Here is a 22,699-nt window from a genome sequence, read left to right as displayed (position 1 = left end):
GCTCATCAGAGCCTTTGGAAGTGAATCAGCACCCATCCCACTCTGAGTAATCCAGTAAAGGGTATGGGCGCAGGCTTATGTTTCTTGTTGGTGTTAATAAACAAATTCTTTTAAAAATATAGGTTATCAGGTATGAGGGGCTGCTCCCCTGGGGTGCAGACTCAATCAAGGGATTTTCAGAGCCCAGAGTGATTTAATAGATTATTATTATAAAATTGTGGCAGTCGAAATTAGAAAAGCCAATTGAAGGCATGGAAAACTTTTCCTGTCCTGTCCCTTTTTTTGATCTCACCAGTTACTTCCTCACTTTTACATTCCTTATCAGCCAGGGGCTTTTTTTTTTTTTTTGGAGAATGATCCTAAACTTTCTTTTATTCTACATGTGGCTCTTTAAATTTGATAGAGAGGTAAAAGTAGGGTTCGTGTTATGGACCTCCTTAGTTGATATTTAGCAGAGTAAAGACCTTCATCTTCCTATGGATCCTCTTTTCAGCCACCTTCCATGTCTCTCTCATTTGGAAGACAATCTGATTCAGGAAGATGTGACGTCAAACGATGGCCATTTAGAGCGGCTGGTATTTTTTGTTTCAAGATTACTGATAAAAAAACTTTTTAATGCAAGATTCAGTCACTTGCTCTGAAAAATAGCCTTATTTAATAGAAAGACTAAAGGAGCGAGTGTTTTCAGATAAACAGGAAGCTAGTGTCTCAAATAAGTTCTTGGAGATATTGGTAGACCACTTTTAAGCAAATTTGATTTACAAAATATATAACACATTACAGATGCAATCATAGATATGTGTAAAGATGCATTTATACATACATGAAGAAGACATATACAGATATCATTAGAAGAACTGAAACCCTACCTAGTGTCTATGACAACCATGGAATCAAACCAGGAATCAATCCTGAAAGGTAACAGGAGAATCTCCAAACATTTGGAAACTAAACACAAAGAGAAACTAAACATGTAAGTCTCAAGGTGAAAATATATGCAAATGAAAATTTGTGGGATACAGCCAAAGCAGTGCTGAGAAGGAAATTTGTAACATTAAATGCTTACATTATAAAAAAAGGAAAGTCTGAAATCAATAAGCTAAGTTCCCACCTCAAGAAACTAGAACAAGAAGAGAAAATAAACCCATGTCAAGCAGAAGAAAGGAAATCATACAGAGCAGAAAACAATGCCATTGAAAACAAAACTGCAATAGAGAAAAATCAAGGGACCAAAGAGCTGATTCTTTAAAATAATCAATAAAATTGACAAATGACTAGCAAGAGAGACAAAGAAGAGAGAAGACACAAGTTTTTAAAAAATATATATATATTTTTATTGGTTTCAGGGAGAAAGGGAGAGGGAGAGAGAGATAGAAACATCAATGATGAGAAAGAATCATTGATAGGCTGCTTCCTGCACACCCCACACTGGGGATTGAGCTTGCAACCTGGACATGTGCCCTGACAGGAAATGGAACCCTGACCTCCTGGTTCAGAGGTTGACGCTCAACCACTGAGCTACGCTGGTTGGGCAACACAAACTTTCAATATCAGGAGTAAATAGGGCCTATCTCTATATACTCTAAAGATATCAAAAGGACAATAGGGAATACTATAATCAACCCATAAATTTAGATTTGCAATAACTTAGGTGAAATGACTAATTCTTTGAAAAACTATCACAACTCACTTAATAGGAAATACATAATTAAATAGCCCTACAATTATTAAGGAAATTGAATTAATAATTAATCCCCCTACAAAAAGAAATCTTTAGGCTTAGATGATTTCAGAGGAGAATTCTATCAAATGTTTAAACAAGAATTCTCACCAATTCTACATAATTTTCCCAGAAAATAGAAGAGGGAACACTTCCCAAGTTATTTTATGAGCTAATATTACCCTGATACCAGCCCTAGCTGGTTTGGCTCAGTGGATAGTGTCAGCCTGTGGACTGAAGGGTCTTGGTTTGATTCCGGTCAAGGGCACATGCTCGGGCTGCGGGCTCTATCCCCAGTAGGGGGCGTGCAGGAGGTAGCCCATCAATGATTCTCTCTCATGGCTGTTTCTATCTCTCCCTTCCTCTCTGAAATCAATAAAAATATATTTTAAAAAAAGACTGGGACAAAATATTTGCAACATATATGTCTGACAAAGGACTGGTATCTAGATTATATAAAGAACCCTCAAAAACCCTACAGTAAAAACAAACAATCCAATCAGAAAATGGGCAAAAGAAAAAAAAAAAGACATTCCACTGAAGAGAATATACATATGGCAAATCAGCACATAAAAAGGTGGTCAATATCATTAGCTAGTAAGGATGTGCAAATTAAAACCATAATGAGATATCACTGGCTACCTGTCAGAATGGCTAAATAAGCAAAGTAGTGACCACACTATTTCTGCTTGTGGAGACGTGTAGAAGACCAGCATACATTGCTGGCAGGAATGTAATATGGTTGCAGTCACTCTGGAAAACAGTTTGTCAGTTTCCTAAAAAACTAAACATGCAAACTATGATGTGACCCAGCAATTACGTCCCTGGGCATGTATCTCAGAGGAACGAAAACTTATGTTCAACAAAAGCCTGTACATGGATGTTTATAGCAGCTTTACTCCTAATAGCCCCAAACTGGACACAACTACAATGTCCTTTAACGGGTGAATGACTGAACAATGGTTACACCATGAAATGCTACTTAGCAGTAACAAAAAACAACAACACCCAACACCGTTGAATGATACATGCAACAACTTTATGTTGAGTAGAAAAAAAAGCCAACCCCCCCCTCAATATCCATACTGTATGAATCCATTTATATAACATTCTTGAAGTGACAAAATTATGGAAATGAACAAATTAGTAATTACCAGGCATGAAGGAGGTGGTGGGTTAGGGGAGAGATGGTTGTGGCTCTAAAAGGACAACAGGAGTTCCCCTTGTGGGGTGGGTCTGTTCTGTATCTTCCTTCACTGTAATGTTGTCGATATTCTGGTTGTATATTGTGCTATCGTTTTGCAAGATGTTGTCATTCGGATAAACTGGGTAGAAGGTACACAGGATCTCTTTGTCTTTTTTCTTACAACTGCAGGTGAATTTACAATGATCTTAAATGTCAAATTAAGATACGTTTCTATATTTTTAGGATTTGTAGCCTAATATTCTTAAATTATGAGCCAATCATATTAATTTTAAAATATCTATTTTATTTGGACATAGTGTTCTGGAATGAACAATCTTATAAAGTGACTAAATTTTGCTCTCACCAAAATCCCATGTATATTTGTCCCATCTGTTCTATTATAAAACCTCTCATTTACTCCCTCAATCATTCTTTTTTTTCATTCACACAGTAGGTATGGTGTGCAGACTTGAGCAAAGCTTGGAGCCACACACTGTCCCATCTTGGTGGAATGACATTAAGTCAAAATCCCTCCACCTGGATTCACCGCTCTCAGGGATTGTAGAAGGAAATGCTGAAGTCTGATTTAGATTCCTTTGTGAAAGACACTTCAGAGTGTCAGTTTGGGGGCTTTTGAAAGACCTGCTTCAAAAATTGCACCCAAACAAGCAAGGTACAATAGGTCAGACAGGCTATTGTAGGTGAAATATGACAGCCTTGTACCGGGGTGGTGATACAAGGTATTGCTCTTTAGGTAAATGGGCTTTTCAAATGACATGAAAAATGAAGAAACCCTTTCTTTTCTCCTTTAGGGTTTGTAGACCACATATAATGTTTAACTCAAAAAATATGGATGGAAAATGTAAAGGATAGATAAATGGAAATTTTGTTTTTCTCTCAATGCTATAAAAATGGGTCTGCTGACACCAACATTCAAGCCTAAGAAATTTTTTTAAATAGTTTTTTTTTTTTTTCATTTCAGAGAAGAAGGGAGAGGGAGAGAGAGCTAGAAACATCAGTAATGAGAATCATTGATCGGCTGCCTCATGCACACCCCTACTGGGGATTAAGACCGCAACCTGGCTTGTGCCCTTGACCAGAATCTAACCAGGGACCCTTCAGTGTGCAGGCTCACACTCTATTCACTGAGCCAAATCAGCTAAGGCCCAAGGGATCTTTTTTACTTTAAATTTTATTTATTTATTTTTTAGAAAGAGAGAGAGAGAGAGAGAGAGAGAGAGAGAGAGAGAGAGAGAGAGAGAGGAACATCAATTTGTCTCTCCACTTATTTATGCATTCATTGGTTGATTCTTATATATGACCTAAGGATGGAACTCACAAACCTGGTGATGCTCTAATCAACTGAGCTATTGGTCAGGGCCAAACCTAAGGATTTTTAAAAAAATATATTTTATTGATTTTTTACAGAGAGGAAGGGAGAGGGATAGAGAGTTAGAAACATCCATGAGAGAGAAACATCCATCAGCTACCTCCTGCACACCCCCTACTGGGGATGTGACCGCAACCAAGGTACATGCCCTTGGACCGGAATGGAACCTGGGACTCTTCAGTCTACAGGCCGATGCTCTAGCCACTGAGCCAAACTGGTCAGGGCCAAACCTAAGGATTTTTAACTGAGATTCCTGAATGAGAATGCCCAAATGCTCTGCAATTGGCTGCCATATTTTGGTGACCTACATTTTTCTGGAGAGTCAAGAGATTCTCTTAAGTCTGTGACTTAGAAAATATAAGAACTTCTGTTTTAATGGATGAAGAACCAAGCAGAAGTAGCAAGAACTGGAAATATGTGGGGAAGAGCCCATCCATAGCCTGACTTTAGAGCTTGTTCCCACCTCTGCTGATGGCAGCTGTTCAAGGACTGACTCAAATAGTTCCTCTGAGATGCTTTCTCCAATCAACTTTCCTCCACCCACCGGAAGTCATTTCTTCTCTGAACTCCCAGTGTCTTTGCTCCGCTTAAGATACATATCACTTTCTATCATATGCGAGAGACTTGACTTCAACATGGTTCCCAGTCCCTGTACTATTATGGGTGTGGTCTAAGTAGATAACCTATAAATATTTGTTGGGTGAATAAATGAATTGTGGATGGTGCCCATCAAACTGTTGATCCTTACAGGTTTGGTGGCAGCCCTTGCAGAAATGGCCTGAAGAGACCCAGAGGTCGGAAAAATGGGTTGTTTTTCTTTTTAACATGCCACCAGAAAATGTAAGGTGCTGGATGCTGACTGGGATCTCACAAGATGTGGGCTGCCCCATGGAGAAGGTGTAGTCAGTCCTTCTGCAGGGCCCCATGGTCTTGTCTCCATCCAGCTACAGAATTGAAAACTGAACCTTTTCCTGCTCCATTATCTTATTTCAGAAATTCTTAAAACCCCCACCAATTCCCTGATTTCAGATTTTCCAGAGGGTAAATCCAGTCTTTGAAGGGAGGGTAGGAGTGGAGAGAGGGACTCAGTATTCCGGTTCCAGTGGAATTTGCCCCAGTCTCCCACAGCATTGCCTCCAGCCCGTCTTGCATTCTTGGCTTTTGAAGGAGGGAGGCAGCCACCCTCTTATCTGGGATTGCCTGCTTAAACAAACTGCAGCGTAGAGGTATTGTCCTTTGGAAACTTGGCCTGGGACACTTTACCAAGTGTCTGCAAACATTTAGACACGGAAAACTGCCCACTGTGAAGGCAGAGCCATTGTCTCTGCTGGGGCTGCTTTTGCCTGAAAGTGGCTTGGGGTGGGGAGTGGGGTGGTGGTGATGGTGAGAATGGGCCCGAGGGAAGCGCTCAGCTGGGGCTCAGGGCTGGGGAATTGTGCTGCTGTTTGTTTAAACAACCTGAGTGTAATTGGGATTATTTGAGATGTCCAAGATGTTTGGGAAAGTGGGGGAAGGGAGACCTGGGCTTGCTGAGGGAGAGAGTCACCAGCAGGAACTTTGACGGGTGGCTGGCTGGGAGGTTGTCAGCTTCCTGATTGCAAACCAGTGGGAAGGTCGGCCCTTCAGGCTTGACTGTGCGCTCATCAGGACTGGCCAGTAGGTCGGAGTCTATAAAATATCAAAGCTGGACTTAAGGGTCGATAGGATACAAGGACCATGTAACTTAACATCAACGCTCTCTTTTTAACCATACATAACAATTCAAGGACAGCAAAAACACAGAGATACTTGTTTGTTTTTTAAAAATCCCACAAAAATAGTAGTAATGACCAGTCCAGGTTTCAGCAAGGAAAGGTAGGAATGCTGGGTGAGAAATTCCTTCGGAGTACTTACATCATTCCTTAGGACACAGAGGGGTAATTAGGAAATATTCAACAGGTTGATGGAAAAAATAAGTCTGTTTTTTTTATTGTAGAGATCATCCCTTTTCCTTTGACCTGGGGAAAAGGACAGAGAGTGTTTAAAAATGAGAAGAATTTGGGAATAGTAGGAGGAATCTCGGCAATGCTGGGCCTGGCCGGTGCCGCCCTGAGTGATCAGGCTCCCGTGATGGGGAGACTCCAAAACCAGGTGTGACTACTAATTAGGGATGCTTACCACAAGGAAGAATGCGCGAAAGTACGGGGCTCCGTTGCATGCCAGGCCCCAGTGTACGGTATTTTATTTTATTGCCAATACAAACCTGCGATTTGTAGACGGTGGCTCAGAGGGGTGGAATTAACTTGCCCAGACCCAAATTGCGAAATCATCAAATCTCAATTTGAATTAAGATCCTCCTCTGTTTTCAAGATTCTTCCTCTTTCCACTATTCGTACTCAAACTACCCCCACCCAAAATAACGAAAATGTGGGCTGCATCAACGTGCAACCCCAAAAACAAACAATCCTCTTTTGAAATGCTAATGAAACACCCGAAATAGGCCTTCAGCTAAATAAACAAGCATTAAGGAAAGGATAGAAATGCTAATATCCGTAAAACCTACTGATCTTCTGATTGTAGAGAGCGTGCTTGTCATATTTATTTTAAGATACCTATGGTGCTTGAGATTGCCCCTTGTACGTCCTTAAAATAAAGTTATAGTCAACTATTTTGTACTAAGTTTAATGGAGCTACAATTTACAGGGTACACTACTCTCTCGATAGTAACATGACCATCTCTGTCATGTGAAAAAAGCTTTGCAAAGTTTAAAAAATTCATGAGTATTTTGATGACTACTTAAAACATTGCTCTCCGAGAAAAGGGCTTTGTATACTTCCTGAGCAGCTCAATTTTGCGCAGGCTTTAGAGTTGGCTACTTTTGCTGCTCTGGGTGACGGGTGTCATTTCATGAGCACAGTGAGCCACAGAGCAAACAGTGATGTCAAGGACAGCACAGAACAGTCACTGTTTTTATATTCCACTTGGCAACTCCATTCTCATAGGCTCTGAGGGCTTCTTACGCTATGAGCCGAAGAGCTTTTCAAAAGCAGACCGTGACCATGCTTGTTTCAGAGAAAGCTGGTAGCTTCTTTGAGCACTTCAGGTCTTTGACACTGAAAGGCTGCGTGGCTCCAAACACTTTAAGATGGAAGTCTCTGCTAAGTCAAGGGCATATTCACATTATGGATAAACGTAAACACTGCAAGGCTGGCCGTAGAGTGCTGGAGAGCCAGACAGGTTCTTTTTATCAATCTGTACAGTTCATAGAGGATGTGGAGGGGGAGTCTTGGGGCCATAAGAGGACATGAGCTGCTGTTGGGTGGATACTGCTGGCTTCAACCCACGCCATGGAGATCACATAGATACTAGGAGTGCACCTCCCTCTGGCCATGCTAGGGATCTGAGCTGGTGATGGGTGAGCCAGGGTTTCTATTTCATTTCCCTTTGAAATGTCAAATGGATAAACTTTAGAAAAAAAATAAAATAAAATAAAAGCATAATATGCTAATTAGACCGGACGTCCTTCCGGATGACCTTCTGGATGAAGCCAGGGCTGGTGGCCCGAGGGAAGCCGGTGCCGGCAGCTGGGGGAAGGAAGGCCTGCTCTTGCACGAATTTATATATATATTATATATACACATACATACACACACATTATAATACATATAATGTGTATATACATGTATGTATGTATATATATATTAGTTCACCTATTTTGCATTCTCCTGTTCTCTCTCTAAGGTGTACATGGATCCTTTAAAGGTTAGGATAGTTTTCTTAGATTAGATGGATGTTCCTTCCCTACTCTTTTTAAAGATGCTACCTCCTCCTCCAACCCCCTTCCCAGCTCCTCAAATTCTAAACTCCAAGCACTTGAAAGGTTTAAATTGTGTTTGTTTTAATGATGGCAATTTACAATTGACAAATACGTTGGTAATGGGCGTTCTTTCCTGAAGGTTTGTTTAGGAGTGAAAACAATATGGCTAGTCATAAAAGTTGCTATTTATTTTAGGCTGGATAGCTCACTTGTTCGGAGGAGGGGCAGAGTTTGTGGGCAGAGAATTAGATTTAGCATGATGTGCAATAATGTGTTCTATGGCTAAAGACCGAATATAGATTAATGTCTACAGCTCAGGAAAAAGAATCACCATTGTACTGGATTCAAATTCTGTTGCATAGAATAATTATGGTTTAGTTTAAATTAGACTCTGCCTGTCTCATAATCATCAGTACATGAAAATATACTGAATCAAGATGACTCAGGTATCGACTGCAACAACTGGGGGTGATGCCATTTGCCACAGAAAGGCCCTGGGACAAGTTTATTTGTCACATTTCCCCCGTGTTTTGATTATTTCCAAAATGTCATTCTTCCGTCATTTCTGAGCATTTCTTTTTTTTTAAAATATATTTTATTGATTTTTTTACAGAGAGGAAGGGAGAGAGATAGAGAGTTAGAAACATCGATGAGAGAGAAACATCGATCAGCCGCCTTCTGCACATCTCCTACTGGGAATGTGCCCGCAACCAAGGTACATGCCCTTGACCAGAATCGAACCTGGGACCTTTCAGTCCGCAGGCCGACGCTCTATCCACTGAACCAAACCGGTTTCGGCTGAGCATTTCTAAAAAAGGGATTTGTAAGTCCTATGCTTGAAATTGCATGCTCTGGACTCAAAGTTCATGGGTTTAAATCCCAGCTTTACTATTTACTCCCTGTGTGAGCTTGGGCAAATGGATTTATCTTCCTGTGTTTCAGTATCCTCATGTATAATTTACATATAATTATAAAATTAAGTAAGATTGCATGCAGTTGATCCTTAAACAACATGCATTTGAACTTTGAGGATCCACTTACATGTGGATTTTTTTCAATAAATATGTACAATACTGTAAATGTATTTTCTCTTTCTTATGATTTTCTTAAGAACATTTTATTTTCTCTAGCTTACTTTGTTGTAAGAATACAGTATGTAATACCTTTAAAAAAAAAAATCCTCACCTGAGTATATTTTTGCATTGATTTTTAGAAAGAGTGGAAGGTGGGGAGGTGAGAGAGAGAGAGAGAGAAACATAGATGTGAGAGAGACACCTCAATGGTTGCCTCCTGCTCAGAGGGATGGAATCTGCAACCCAGGTGTGTGCTCTCGACCAGGAATTGAACCCGCAACCGTTTGGTCCTCAGCTGCCTTTGAACCAAACCAGACTGGGTTGTAATACTTTTCACATACAAAATATGTGTTAATCTACCATTTAAGTTATTCTGTTGTATAAATTACGTTTGGGGGGAGTCCAAAGTTATATACACTGTTCAAGGGTCAACTGTATATATAAACTCCTGTGCCGAGCACACACCATACACTCACAAATAAAAGCCGTTTTTATTGGCAAAATCGGTAATGGTAATACTATTTCTCCTCGGGACTAGCAGAGGGGACAGTCTAAAGGAGTAATGGTAGGTACGTCATGACGGGCAAACCCAGTTAGAGGGACACGTTAGGACAAGTTCCGAAGCTTTGTTTAGGGCTATGAAAAAGGGAAGCAAGAGCTCTGACTGCGGTATCTTGTGAAAATGGTGGGATGGGCACGAGGGAAATTGGTGGTTGAATCCTGGAACTGGGAGTCAGTTCTCTGAAGGATAATGTCTTCATTTGTAAAGTGGGGATTAAAACCCCTAAGTAAAAGGGTTGTTGTGGTGATGAGCAGAGTCATTACGCAAACGTGTCCCACTCGGATGGATGTGCAGGAAATGTTTGTTTTCTAAATAGAATCGGACTTCTTACTGAATAATGAGTCACTGAAGGCGTACCGTCCTCTGAACCCGGAGCCGGGAGCAAAGGAGCAGGCCCGAGCTGCCAGGTCACTCCCAGCCCGGCCACAGACCTTCCACCCCGCGGCCTTTGGTCCCTGTGCTGTAGGAGCAGGAACCCCAGACTCGTGTCCTTTCTGGCCCGGCCCTTTCTCAGGCCCATTGTTCTGAGAGGTCTTGTGCTATTTGTTCACCTAATCTATTAGCAAAAAGACAAACTGCCCTTCATGGACCTCAGCCCCAGGACCCACAAAGACAAGCATCCTGCCTGCAGTGCTGCTTGCTTGGCCTGTCCTGGTTCCTCTCTGGACCCTCCAAAAGGCTGGGCAGGGAGTGGGCAGGTCTGGTCGGACTTGGTTCCTTCTCCTCTAGTGCCAGGCAGTGGCAGCTGACCGATACTGCCTGGGACAACCAGTTCTCGGACCAGGACGTGAGTCGCCAACTTGAAAATGACCTACGTGTCAGAGCTTCCCGTCACCCCACCCTTCCTCTGTGCCATCCCCTTCACCTAGTTCTTTTATTTATTATTATTATTATTATTATTATTATTATTATTATTATTATCAACTAGGGCCTTAACAACGTAAACTAGGGCCTGCAGAAAGAATACTATGAGAAACAATTGTTATGCCCAAGTTACAGATGATGGTATTTAAGGCTCAAACAGGTGTGATTCTTCCCATTTCGTACCTGGTAAATGGTGAAGCCCGGGCTGCAAGCCTCCTTTCCTGACATTAGATGCCCCGGCTACCCCTTATTAGCCTGTTGTTGACTCTCCTAAGTCACTCCCCCCCCCCCCCCCCGGCAGGGCCCCCCCCACTCCCATTTCTCGCCCCGTTTCCTGGCAGGAATCCCTCCTTCCTCTCCTCTCCTGCCTGAGAATACCTGGGTCACTTCCTTGTCCCTGGGCCGTTGTCTGGAATGCTGTTCCCCCCAAATCCCATTCTTCCTTCAAGTCCAGTCGAATCCTGCTTGCTCCTAAGAGCTGCTCCTTTGGGCCTTCGTGGTCTCTAGTCTCCACTCACAGGAGTGCCGCCCATTGAAATCTTGGGTATTTGCTGCTTTATTCTCTGTGTTTTCTGTTTAATTTGGACCTTCTTGTTCCTCCCTCCCAACTGACACACGTATTCCGACTAGATTACAGGACCCCTAAAAGGCATCTAGCACCAGACTGGCTTATGGCTGCTGCAGAGGTTTTCCCCTTGGGGAAGCAAAGGCTCTGTCCCCTTTTCTGCTGACGTAACATCCTGTTCCTTCTCTGTGAGATGGCAGTGACTCACCATTCATGATTCCTATTATTCACACTATTACTTTCTTAATCAAATTAATTATGAAATGCCTGACTTTGTGAGGTTCCCTATGGGACTGGGTTGCGAGAAGAAAAAAAGGTGTTAGAGTCAATAAGTTTAATCAGTAACATAAGTAAAGTGTGGAGTTCCAAGGAGAAACTTCTGGAAAGGCCTCCATGTGGCCCACTCATAATGAAAGGAACAGGCCTCCCATGTAACAGGTCCTCATACATTCCTACTCACACCTACAGATTTAATGTTTATTAAGTGCTGACAATGTGCAGGACTGAAAGTTTTCTCCTGTCGTTTGTGAGTGTTCATGTTATTGAAATGAGATGGACAATAACTATCTTTAATATCATTACACACACACACACAACACACACACACACATACATACTCTTTTTTCTTTTTTGTTGTATGGAGTCAGAACGATCTGGCTAATTTCAGATCCCTCCTGTTATTCACTTGATCTGGGGTCTTGGGTCCTCTCTTAACCTCTCTTTGCCCATTTCTCATCGGTAAGTTGTAAACAATATCCCTTCCTGGAAGGGATGCAGAGGCTGATTGAGATAAAGTGTGTGGTCAGGGACCAGCAGCATCCCCAGGGAGCTTATAGAAATGCAGAATCTCAGGTCCCACCCCAGAGTCAGGAATCAGAATCTGCATTTAATAGGATCAGCATTTAACAAGATTCCCAGGTAATTTGCATCCATGTTTACAGTTTAGAATCTCTGTCCTCAAATATTCCTAAGGAACACAATAATCATCCTTATCTGCAGTTTCACTTTCTTTGTTTTCAATGACCTGTGGTCAATGGAGGTCTAAAAATATTAAATGGAACATTCCAGAAATACACAATTCATAAGTTTTAAATTGCATGCCTTTCTGAGTAACATGCTAAAATATCACCTTGTCCTTCTCCATTCCAGCTGGGATGTGAATCACGCCTTTGCCCAGAATATGCACACTGTATATACAGTACAATAAGATATTGAGAGAGAGAGAATATAAGATTTTTAAAAAAATTTATTTATTTTTAAAATATATATTGATTGGCTTCAGAGAGGAAGGGAGAGGGAGAGAGATAGAAACATCAATGATGAAAGAGAATTATTGATCGGCTGCCTCCCGAACACCCCATACTGGGGATCAAGCCCGCAACCCTGGCATGTGCCCTGACCAGGAATTGAACCTTGACCTCCTGGTTCATAGGTTGTTGCTCAACCACCAAGCCACACCGGCCAGGTGAACATTTATGACAGTATATGGTTTAATTGTTCTATTTTATTATTAGTTACTGTTCTTAATCTCTTACTATGCTTGATTTATTAATTAGACTTTGTAATAGGTATGTATGAATAGGAGAAAACATAGTATATATAAGATTTGATACTATTCATGGTTTCAGGCACCCACTGGGGGTCTTGGAATGTCTCTCCTCAGATAAGGGGGGAGGATGCATGGATCTAGGTGGGAGGATAAAGAGCGGCAGCTTGCATTGTGGAGTTCTCTTCAGCCAGTTTGAAGTGACTTTGGACTCAGAGAGGTGTTCCTGGTTGGAACTGAGTCTTGATAATGTTCAGAGATAGCTATTAGGACTTGGTGGCAGAAGGAATGCGAGGCGGGTCTGGGAGTGAATATGATGGAGGGAGGAGGGGGAAATTGTGGGTTGTTGGCAGAAGGGAGAAGTTGGAAAGGCGGGAAGGGTATGAGAACGGGTAGGGTACCTGAGATGGAGGAAGAGTTCTTTGAAAGCTTTGGGCACAACTACAGACAAAAATGAGTCTATATACTTAGAATTTACTGGAGCAAAATCTTTTTTTAAAAGCCACAACAGCTTTATACATTAGATTTGATCCAATATAATATATTCCCATACACAGCAGATGGTAATAAAGCAAAATTATGATCAGTTTAGAGTAATAGATGTTGAAACTGGAAGAAAATTTTAAGGATTATCATTGTCGGAATTCTTTTGGTTCCTGAAACCCAGCTAGTTTTAGGACTTCTCATATCTGCCACTTACAGTGTGATCTAGTTAAATCTTTTCTCACTAAACCTTTCTTTCTTGGCTATGAATTGGGAAAATAGAAGTACCTGAGTTCAGAAGTTGTTCTGAGGACTCAATGAGGTAACACATGGAAAGTACCTAGCACAGGCCTGATCCCAATTAAATCATAACATACTTTTACCACAGCTAATGACTCACAGAAGGTAGAGAGGAGAAAATCATTATCAATACTACAACTATTGCCCAGGCGGTGTGGCTCAGTGGTTGAGCGTCCACCTAGGAACCAGAAGGCTATGGGCTCAATCCTCACTGTGGGGCATGCAGGAGGCAGTCACGCAGTGCTTCTCTCTTACCATTGATATTTCTCTCTCTCCCTCTCCCTTTCTCTCTGAAATCAATAAAAAAAGTATTAAAATATATCATAGAACCAGGCCAGAAAACAAATAGCATGTACGTTGTCACCAAAAGGAAAGAATATTTTGTTCTTTTTTAAAATTACATTTTAATTGATTTCAGAGAGGAAGGGGGAGGGGGAGAGATAGACTTTTCTGAAATCTCATCCCGGCAGGGCACATACATCTCCTTTCTCAAGTCTTTTATTTTTGACCATGGCTCACCCCTTTTCAATAAGAATTTCAAGTAGCCTACAAGTACACAACTGAACAGAACATGAAGAACTGAGGTAGGAAACAGAAGTTTAGGCAAGAAATGAGGGCAGTCACTAAAATATATGTCAAAAGGCCCTGAATCAAGTGGGGTGGGCTTTACGGCATCGTTAATTGTCCTGGATTATTCCTTCCAGAGGGACTATCAGCAGAAAAATCCAAGCAGCTTCCTGTGGGATCATTCCCAAATCCTCGGGTCATGTGAATTACTGTAGGAAACTGGGGATATTTCAAGGCATAGTCTAGCCTGAAAGATAAAGTCTAGGTTGGGAGTTAGGCTGTCAGGTCTCATGACAAGATGAGAGTTTGGTTGGAGTGTGAGTCACAGGCCTCAAGTTCTGCAGCAATTCTTAAGTCCTTCCTTCCTTTTCTCCTTGGTACCAGTGGTCTGTGATGCTGCACTAGAACACCTTTTCTTCATAAGGTGCTCTCTCCAGTGACCTGACAGGGGCAAGTACAGCTCTTCCCAGGATGCACAAAGTCTCCATCTCCCAAAAGATGCCTCTCCCACGTTCTGGGCGAAGGGTCCCGCCTTAGAGTTTCTCTCATTTGAGGCTATCAGGAAAAAGAGGGCGGGAATCGGCCTGCGTCGCCTGGACTCCACCTTGGGTCAACAGCCCTCACAAACAGAGGGGCCCAACAGCGGCCTTTTACACCGCCTGGTACTGTACACTGGAACCAGCTCGCGCTCAACAGAAAGGAAAACAGGAGCCGGCCCTGTTCCGATGGCAGCCCGATAAGCCGCCCCTCCAGCCAGGGTGCCATTGTTCTCTGGCTCTGCCCCTTCCACCGTCCCTTCCACGCAGCCTGATAAGTCTGTGCCCGGGGCAGGCTTGTGTTTGAGTTGGGGTTTTCAAACCCATTACTCAAAGAGAGGACGTGGACTTGCTGTGGGAAGGGCGAACTCTGGTCTTAAAGAGTAGGAGAGAATAAAGGTGATTTATGATTAACTAAGTGGCTGCCCTGTTGAGGTTGGTCTCAATGACCGCTGTTTGAGTCACGGCTCCTTTGTGTGGTTGGCGTGTCCCCATCGAGGGGTAGAGTTGACCACACAGAAAGGCAGGCAAGCGATTACCGAAGCACGGGCATTAGGGCCGCCCTGCATATTGTCCCTGGGTGAAGGGAGAAGGGCTCTTTGACTGGACAGAAACCAATTGAACATCCTGGAAATGGAGGAAAACTTATCTGTAAAAGTGTTGGAGTGAAGGTAATGCCCTGCTTCATTCTCTCCACAATCAAAACTTTGGGCTCCTTTGCGAACTTTCACTAGGAATGAACAACAAAGACAAAATCGTGTTTTTCCTGGTACCAGCTGGTGTTAGGGCAACCAGGGGTGGGAGCAGGCAGAGGTGTGGTGGTAGCAGGCTGTGTGAGGTGCCAAGCACCTTCCAACTCACATATTTTCTTCTGTTTGGCCTCATCGAGGATGTTGAAGTCCAAAGAGTTAGTTTTCCTCCAGAGTTGGCAAGAGAATAAAACGTGTGAGCGCATTAAGAAAGTCAAAATAGTACACAAAAAGAAGGTAGTAGTATTATGTCACTTGGTGCTTAGCACAACTCTGTGAGGACGACACATCAGATGTTACTGTCCTCATTTTTAATTTGAGTAAATGAAGGCAGCCGAGTGAGGGTGCCCGTCCAAAGTCACACAACTGAACTGGAAGTAAGACCCTGCTCTCCACGGGGCATGGTTCCCGCCTCCTTCCTAATGGGTCAGCCTGAATGCTATGGCAATGATGTAAAATTTAGGGGGAAATGAAGGAAAGCTATGAATTTGAATGAAATTTTCTTTTACCCTTTAAGAAATTAAATAGGCTTTTATTCTAAATTAAAATTCCCTGACTTGGAAACATCATACACATGAGAACTACCAGGGTTCCTCTCCCGCTGGAGTTCCCCAGAACAAGAAGTATTCCCTGAGAGGGCGTGTTCTGCTGCAGCACATGGTGTGTGTCTGAGTGTGAAACTTTCTCCCAAGTGTCAAGTTCTAAGATGGAATTCAGAACACCTTTTGCCCTGAAAACACTTTCACAAGTTAATTTCCCAGGGTAGCCTCTGTAATTTCACTTCAAGTATAACCCATCATTTGCCAAAAAGTCATTTCCAATATTATATATTTTTCATTGCAAATGTACACACAATATTTAGAAACTTTATTAAACAGGACTTATGAACTAGTGCAGGAACCCAATCTCCATTTGTAACAGTTCCTATTACAAGAGGTGTTATAGGTTCCAAAAAGCCAACTTTACACATTTTAAGATCAGCAACCAATTGTTGACAGAAGGCTGTCCTGCGGTCTCTGAAGGCTAACATTTCTTATAAAATTTCTCTGGTACACAAGGGTATTCTTGGGCTGGAGGTTAGCTACAATTTATGTTAAAGATGGGTAACAGGAAAACATAACAAATGTAAAAACAAATGGATTCTGCCCTAGCTGGTTTGGCTCAGTGGATAGAGCGTCGGCCTGTGGACTAAAGGGTCCCAGGTTCAATTCTGATCCTGGGCATATGCCTGGGTTGCGGGCTCGATCCCCAGTAGGAGGCATGCAGGAAGCAGCTGATCGATGATTCTCTCTCATCATTGATGTTTCTCTCTCTCTCTCTCTCTCTCTCTCTCTCTCTCTCTCTCTCTCTCTTCCTCTCTGAAATCAATAAAAAAAATTAAACAAAACAAAAAAACACACAAATGAATTCCAAACTTTCTGAAGTCTTGTTCCTTATTATTCTAAATTAGTCTCTTGTCTTCTCCTCTCTTCTAATCTGTCAGCACATTAGACACTAACTCCAAGTCCTCTCTGATCTGTGGGCATGCATCTTCTAAAAGTGAGAAGAGGAAAGATTTTCTACAAGTCCTGGGCATTAGAAATCTTAGTGTCCCAGGAGCTCAGAAACCATCTTGTTGTAACATGACTTCTTACTTCTCAATCTATTTGGTGGCCCCCCAGCCTCTGTGTGAACTCTCCCCGTCCCTGCATAGCAGTGTGGCAGGCTGGCACTCACAAAACATTACTTGACAGAGATTTGTCTGTATTTTTGAACCCTATCAGCACTGTTGTTTTCTCAATTTCTGTTGTGTAGACTGAATTTTGAAACTAGGAATCAAATTTATGTAGTTGTCCACATCTGACTTGAACAAATAAATAAAGGTATGAGTTATTGCCCGGCCAGCTAACTTTAGACCTGGATCCATCTTCCCAGCATAATTTTCCCTCTGCGCTCTTCGTTATCCCCCTCCCCTATTGTGATCACTCTTTTCCTTTTGCAAACATTTTTACTCTTACTTGTGGGCCAAGAGCCTATTAATTAAGAGCTGGTGGGTAGGCCCCGATGGGAGCTTGTTTGGATCCTGCTCATGAAACACTGTCATTCTAGTTGATTCAATACGTGGCCAGGGGCCAATGGTTCAGTTTTGCTTTGGCCTTCCTGTGAAGGAGTCTGAGCCTGGGACTGGGCAGCACCACTGGCTTTTGGCTCTGCTGAGCCTTCCTAATGTGTTTGTAAATCTTTTGAGCTCTGTAAGTAGCCCAGCTCACTAGCTCACTAAAGCACAGACCTGGAAATCAGCCACTCTCAAGTACTAATTCTAATATTCCTTATCCAGATTTGAGTGTATCATTTATAAAATGGGTGTTAATATTAGTTCCTTCCCAAGGTCCCTAATGAGGCATTTTCTTACTGAGCCACTTTGGGGACTGTGCATGTGTGGAGTAACTATATTCTTGTCCCACAAATCTGGCACTTCAGGGTCTCTCTAACCCAACTCCACCCCAGTTCTCCCTATTTTCATGCTTCTATATTTTGTTCTGGCCAAAAGGGACTTCATACTATTTCTTGAGACATCTCTCCTTTTCGGCTCAAATTCTTGACTCTCTGGATCTGAACCTTTTCGAGCCACAGGCTATTGGAGACAGAAGGAACCTGGAGGATCAGAAAAGGCTCAAGGAGGTCAGGTGAATGCTCTAGGTCAGTGAGGTCACCCTCATCAAGTCGCTCACTGCTCTGTGAGGGATTTTCTTAGGCAAACACAACAAACTGCTTTGGAATGTACTGTTATGAGTAACTCTGTGTTTTCTTTTTTTGTGTACGTGTCTTTTTCTCCCCACCATTGTGCTATGAGTCAAGACATTCTATGCTTATATTTTAAAACAATGACTCTTAAAAAATATTTCCTCTCCCGAGAATGCCAGATCTTTAAAATATGAATGAAGCAAATGTGATATTTATAAAACCCTTGGGGATGAAGGGTGAAAGGGTCTTTAAGACAACACTCAATAATGGAAAAAAATCAATGAAAATATTCTTAGGAAGAGAAACTGGCCAATCTTTCTTTCTTTGTGGGTCTCACATTTCTTTGCTCAAACAGCTTGTCTTCCATCTGATAGTTGCAAGGTCTGCTTTACAAAATGTAACATAAAGATGGAAGAACCATAAATTATTTTTCAGCTTTGTCAACCACTGTTTTATATGCCAATAGATTTTTACATTGCTTTGTGTTTGATAATTATATCTATATCATTAGGAAATTTTTTATTGATGAGTGTTTTAGATGGTGAACCCATAAAGATTAAATTACTGGTTAAATTACTTTACCAGGATTTCACACAGCAAACAGTCTCAGATGCAGCCCACGACCAAGGACAGAGATGAAAAAAGGCACGAATGCACAGAAGGTGTAAAATGAATTTACAAATGATAGACACTAAAGTGGACTGAGTATCTGAAATGAATTTCATTGCAACTGCAGCCCATGTGCCCTGATTGGAATCATTAGTCTCTCATTCCGGCCTGTTTTGGTTGATACCATACCAGATTGATGAGCATTAATTATAAGGACACTTATGAATGCACAAGGCTATTCTTTTTCAGATTATTTAGGAAAAACCTAGATGTTCATTGATAAGGGTCTAGTACAGATCACGGTAAATCCACATAGTGAAATATTATGCAGTTGCTAAAGAAAAAAAAGCAAATATTTCTATTTTGATATGAAAACATTTCCAAGATATACTGTTTAGTTACACAAAAAGCAAGATATTAATGAATGGGTTTAATATGTGATCTGTGTAAAATACACCAAGTACTAGATTTTTATGTATACTTATGTGTGCACAGAATATTTAAAAAGAAAACACAAGAAACTGATGCTAATACCTGATTGTTCAGGGGAGGAAAATTGAGAAAGTGGGGGAGTAGGGAGACATTTTCCAGTGAGAACCTTTATGATTGGGTGGCAGCTTTGTCATGTGTCAACTTGGGTAGGCTGAACTAAATTTCCCAGAATTCCCTTTCCTGTCTGTTCCAGTTACAGTAGGCCTCCAAAGAGACTACTATGTGAGCTTTGGAGAGTAGATGCTATTTTGTAATTCAGCATGTTGTTGCTTATCTAGTCCTTGTTGGCACAGGGCAGCAACCTTAGTTCCTTTTTCAGCGTTGAAAAAAATTTTCTTGGCCAACTCTGAATCCTGTATTTAGCTGCATGATGAAGGCATGGTTTCTCCTGCAGGACACCAACAGCAGAGACAATGAGGACTGACCCATGTCTCAGTTCATTCTCATAGGTTCTAGCATATACTTGTGCGTTCCTACTTGTCCTTGCATTCTCCACTTTACATCCATCTTCCTGTCAACTTCAAGCTCCAACAACAGATGTGAAGACAATAGTCCTACAGAGACTACATAACTAGCTAACTAGCTCCTGCAATTGCACATAACAAATTCCTTATTGAAAAAAAAATATTTTATATATATATATATATATATATATATATATATATATATATATGGCATAATATGCAAATCAACTGAATGGCTGAACAGCAGAACGACCATCCAGACAACATTCCGGACGAAGCCAGGCTGCGAAGGCCTACTCTTGCATGAATTTCATGCATCGGGCCTCTAGTGTGTGTATGTGTGTGTGTGTGTGTGTGTGTATATATATACACACACACACACACACAAACGCACGTGCATTCGTGCATGCATGTATCTCCCAATGGTTCTGCTTTTCTGATTGAACCCTAATACAGAACTGTGAGATTTTCAACATGTTCATATATTACCAATTCAAAAATTAAAATGAGACCCCCACTATTGCTGACAACAATCAAGGCTTAACTACAACAAGACTGCGCACAAAGACCACTAGGGGGGTGCACCAAGAAAGCATAAAAAATGCGAAGACAAAGAAACAGGACAAAATTGTCCATGGAGGATATAGAGTTCAGAACCACACTTTTAAGGTCTCTCAAGAACTGTCTAGAAGCTGCCGATAAATGTAGTGAGATCCTCAAGAAATCTAATGAGACCCTCAATGTTATGATAAAGAACCAACTAGAAATTAAGCATACACTGACTGAAATAAAGAATATTATACAGACACCCAATAGCAGACCAGAGGAGTGCAAGAATCAAGTCAAAGATTTGAAATGCAAAGAAGCAAAAAACACCCAACCAGAAAAGCAAAATGAAAAAAGAATCTGAAAATACGAAGATAGTGTAAGGAGCCTCTGGGACAGCTTCAAGCGTACCAACATCTGAATTATAGGGGTGCCAGAAGAAGAGAGAGAGCAAGATATTGAAAACCTATTTGAAGAAATAATGACAGAAAACTTCCCCCACCTGGTGAGAGAAATAGACTTACAGGTCCAGGAAGCGCAGAGAACCCCAAACAAAAGGAATCCAAAGAGGACCACACCAAGACACATCATCATTAAAATGCCAAGAGCAAAAGACAAAGAGAGAATCCTAAAAGCAGCAAGAGAAAAACAGTTAGTTACCTACAAGGGAGTACCCATACGACTGTCAGCTGATTTCTCAACAGAAACTTTGTAGGCCAGAAGGGAATGGCAAGAAATATTCAAAGTGATGAATACCAAGAACCTACAACCAAGATTACTTTATCCAGCAAAGCTATCATTCAGAACTGAAGGTCAGATAAAGAGCTTCACAGATAAGGAAAAGCTAAAGGAGTTCATCACCACCAAACCAGTATTATATGAAATGCTGAAAGGTATCCTTTAAGAAGAGGAAGAAGAAGAAAAAGGTAAAGATACAAATTATGAACAACAAACATGCATCTATCAACAAGTGAATCTAAGAATCAAGTGAATAAATAATCTGGTGATCATAATAGAATCAAGGACATAGAAAGGGAATGGACTGACTATTCTTGGGGGGGAAAGGGGTGTGGGAGATGCGGGAAGAGACTGGACAAAATCGTGCACCTATGGATGAGGACAGTGGGTGGGGAGTGAGGGCGGAGGGTGGGGCGGGAACTGGGAGGAGGGGAGTTATGGAGGGAAAAAAGAGGAACAAATGTAATAATCTGAACAATAAAGATTTTTTTTTTAAATATTTTTTTAATTGATTTTCTACAGAGAGGAAGGGAGAAGGACAGAGAGTCAGAAACATCGACGAGAGAGAAACATCGATCAGCCGCCCCCCGCACGCCCCCCACCGGGGACGCGCCCGCAACCAAGGCACATGCCCCTGACCGGAACCGAACCCGGGACCCCCCAGTCCGCAGGCCAACGCCCCATCCACCGAGCCAAACCGGACAGGGCTGAACAATAAAGATTTAATTAAAAAAAAATAAAATGAAATCTTAAAGAGATTTAAAAGTCAGAGACTGAGTCTTGCTGTTCAGATCATGTTAAGCATTGAAGGAGGATAGTTTGAAACCAGTTAAGAGAGTTTGAAGCTGCTACAAAATTGCTGAGGAAGTCACATATAGCTCAGTTTGTATGAGGAATCTTCTAAGAGAAAAGATGGGGCTCCAAAGAAATGTCGTTAGGTTCCTGTGATAGTCAGATCATCCCACTTGTATCAGTTAACTGTTGTGGCATAACCAACCAGCCAAATTTATTGACATAAAACGACCCTAATTTTATTTACTCACAATTCTGTGCATCAACAATTTTTTGCTGAGCCCAAAAGGGCTGTTCTTCTGTTGATCTCCCCCACTCTGACTCATCAACTTGGCTAGAGCTAGATTGTCTAAGATAGCTTCACTCACATGTCACATGGTTAGTGCTAGTTGCTGACTGAGTCATGCACTTCCAGCAGGCTATCCTGGGCTTATCCATATGTTACTATGTTCCAAAAGGAGCAAAAGAGAGGGTGCAAGTTTCAATGCACAAGCACCTTTCAAGCCTCTGTTATATTATGTTCCACTGGCCAAAGCAAACCACATGTCCAAGCATAGAGTTAGGAACCCTAACCCTAACCCTAACCCCAACCCTAACCCTAACCCTGTGAAAGATCAAGTATCATGTCGTAAGTCACACAGGTAGCAAGTGGACAAGGCAGGACATGACCCCAGCCAGCCCAACTCTAGGATCTATTGTCTTTCCCGTTCTTCTTTCTAATTAGCTCGGACTGTCAGCAGATGAATCTTGCTAGAAACTGTCATCAAGCACCCTTTTTGGTTGTGGAACTAGTAAGATCAAGTTCAAATACAATCAGTATTGGTGAAGAACAATCACCACCATTAACATCACCAATAACTAAACAACAACCAAAGCCTGAACATGGAAAGGAGCCTACCCTCACTGGCCTCAAAGTGAGGATCCTTGTCAAAAGCCTGACTGGCTGTCTTTGAGTTGGGCGGGTCACTCACCTCATCTCCTGCAACTTTGGCTCAG

Source organism: Myotis daubentonii, chromosome 8 (genome assembly GCF_963259705.1).
Source record: "Myotis daubentonii chromosome 8, mMyoDau2.1, whole genome shotgun sequence".
NCBI classification, from domain to species: Eukaryota; Metazoa; Chordata; class Mammalia; order Chiroptera; family Vespertilionidae; genus Myotis; species Myotis daubentonii.
This window is presented reverse-complemented; position numbering follows the sequence as displayed.